Raw genomic sequence first — 3,157 nt, 5'->3', positions numbered from 1 at the left:
ATCCCAGAGATAAGCTTGTTAACAGTGAAGCTGTATTATTTTAAACTTTTCCCCATGGAATCACATACATAAATTTACAGATAGCATACCGGGGTTGTTTTTTTTTTACATAAATGACACCATACCATATCACATTGTATTGCAAGTTACATTTTCTATTTAATTTGTCTCCATGATCTTTTTCAGGAAGTGCATATATAGACCTATCACAATTTAACTTTTTTTCTGCACAGCATCCCATCTTACAAATGAGTTAAATTCTTCCCCAGTTAAGGAAAAAATAAAAACTGGATTAATCCCACTTCATTCATTGTCTTTGTTTCCTCTTTTTCTCTCATCTTCCCTCCCCATTCTTTTTTTCCCTTTCTTTTTCTTTCTTTTTTCTATTTCTTTTTTTGTTATCAAAAAATAATGCTAACTCTACACTTAGAAATTATTAAGGTGATAATTTTATGGGGTTTTTTTTACCACAATTAGAAATAATAATTAAAACCCTTGTATATCTGAATTAATTTTTATAATCCTGAAGAGAAAAACCTGGAACATATTTGAACATGTATAAAATTATTTTTGTAGAACAGATATCTTAAAGAGAAAATGCCTCTCTAAAGAGAATATTCATTTAAAATTTAAAAATTTTGTTGAATTTCCTCCAAAAAAACTTAATTCACAGTAGCACACAGTGTATAGGAGTATGCAGTTTCTCATATTCTCACCACGACTAGGTATCATCAACCTCTAAATTATAACAAAGTGCAGTACAAGGATTCCAATGACAATCGAATAATGCAAAAAAGACAAAGACAAAAGAAAATCTAAAAACAGAAACGAGGGGCATAACAATTAGAAGGATGTGCTCCCTCTTAAAATAATTTGCCTTTTGTATAATCATATAGCAGAAAACCCAAGAGTATGTCTTGAAACCTCTTAAATTACTAAGAGTTCACCAAATTGGCCATATATATGATAAATTTTGTGACATAATAAAAAAATATATATTTGGTTTCCCCCAGTTCCTGACACAGAGCTCCTAAAACCCTTGCGATTTCCTGAGTGATATGCATGATAGGAGCATCTTTTATTCTAATGAGGCCACTCTTGGTGGACTTCTGGATAGCTTCAGGATGGGGGCTGGTCACCAAAAAAGACTCAACAGTGATTATGAACTTGGAACTTTCAGTCCCATCCTCATCCCACAGAAGGGGAGAAGGGTTAGAGATTGAGTTAATAAGCAATCATGCCTACATGATGAAGCCTCCATTAAAAATTCCTAAATGACAGGCTTTTGAGAGCTTCCAGATGGGTGAACACATCAAGGTGCTGGGAGGGTAGTGCACCTGGAAAAGGGTGGAAGCTCCCCCAACCTTCTCCTTTGCCCTATGCTCATTTCCTCTGGCTGTTTTCTGAGTTTATCCTTTATAATTATGAAGTGCTTTCCTGAGTTTTATGAGCCATTCTAGCAAATTGTTGTACCTTCAGAGAGGGTTGTGGGAATCCCATTTATAGCTAGTCTTTCAGAAGTACATGCGACAAATGTCTTCTGAAGTGGGGGCAGTCTTGGGTGACTGAGTCCTTTGCTAGTAAGGTCTGAGCAAACACCAGGAAGTTAGTGTCAGAACCGAGTTAAATTGTAGAACAACCAGCCAGTGTCCTGAGAATTGGAAAATTGTTTGGTGTGGAAAAACCCACACAACTGATGTCCAAGGTGCTGACTAGTAGTAGTAGAGAGAAACAGTTTCTCTTTAATATGTATAAACTTCAATTATTTACTAATATGTCATTCATAGTGTGGATGAAAACAGGGCCACACACTAAACATGACATGCTCAGGGGAGGACAACATGGCAGGCCCTACAAACTCAGAGATCAAAATTAACCTCATAGGATAATCTGAACATAAAAATTTCTAACTAAAACACGATCGTGGTGGTAGTCATGTCCTACGCCTGCAACTTCCCTGACAAAGGTCAGTCTTTACATTAAGTGAGCCTATTGTCTTTTTGCATCTAAGATAACATACCTTTGAAATGTCAGAGTAACCTTCATTTCCAGACCATTTAGGGCACAATCCACGGCACCAGAGCAGGAGACCACAGAATCCCTCATCATTATCTTGGTCCCCACATACCATCTCTATATGTTGTAAGTGGTAGTTATTAACTATCCTGTACCCAACAATGTAAAAGAAGCATCTGTCTCTATTTTACTTGTTATCCAATTCTAGAGGTTTCCCCGCTTTGCTTTCTTTCACCCCCTTAATGTACTTCCAAAAGATTTAATGTAACCCTCCTGATGTTTTTTACTTTTATTCTAATGTATAAAATAAGCTGCGAAACTGCCATTATCTGGAGCATTTTCTCAATCTGTTGAGGTTTTGCTTCCCAGAAATTGTCATCAGTTTGGCTCAAATAAACTCATAAAAGTTTTCTACAGGTTTGGACATTTCTTACACAGATAATAACCAGATGAGGAAAAATGCTCGTTAATAATTGTTAATAAAATTTAGAAAGAATCATAACGCAAAAACAAAAACTGGGTGAGATATATAAAAAAAATTAAAATCTGCACGGAGATATGAAAAAAGGATTTGAATAAATGGTGACTCCCTCATGTTTCTATTTAAACATTGTAAATAGATTCATTTATCCAAATAATTTATATGTTTAATGTTAAACTAATTCTTCCCCCCAAAGTAACAAAGCTAAAACAATTATTTTGTATATTGAAAAATTACTCTACATTTCACCTGGAATAAACATGAGAAAATAAGTATGAACACTGGGGAAAAACAGATTATTTTACAATAATGATGAGAAACAAGCTATTTGTAAATAAACCAAATTATAATTTCTCCTAAATGTCAACAACACAGAAAACAAATTCCAGCTGGATCAAAGAGTTAAATTGATTAAAAAAATAAAAGCTTAGAAGAAAAAAAACTAGGTCACTAACTGGTTTCTCATTGGGAAAGTACTTCTAAGAATAAAAGCAGTGTCAGAAATCATTAAGGAAAAGGCTGCTCATTAATAAAACATAAAACTTTATTAAAACTTCTCAGTGATAATTAAAGAAATACATACTTGTAAAATATATAATGTTGCAGATGTTTTTAATTTACATAAAAGATATTGGACTATACGCCTCTTTCTATCCCTTT

Source organism: Pteropus vampyrus, unplaced genomic scaffold (genome assembly GCF_000151845.1).
Source record: "Pteropus vampyrus isolate Shadow unplaced genomic scaffold, Pvam_2.0 Scaffold767, whole genome shotgun sequence".
In the NCBI taxonomy this organism is placed as follows: domain Eukaryota; kingdom Metazoa; phylum Chordata; class Mammalia; order Chiroptera; family Pteropodidae; genus Pteropus; species Pteropus vampyrus.
This window is presented reverse-complemented; position numbering follows the sequence as displayed.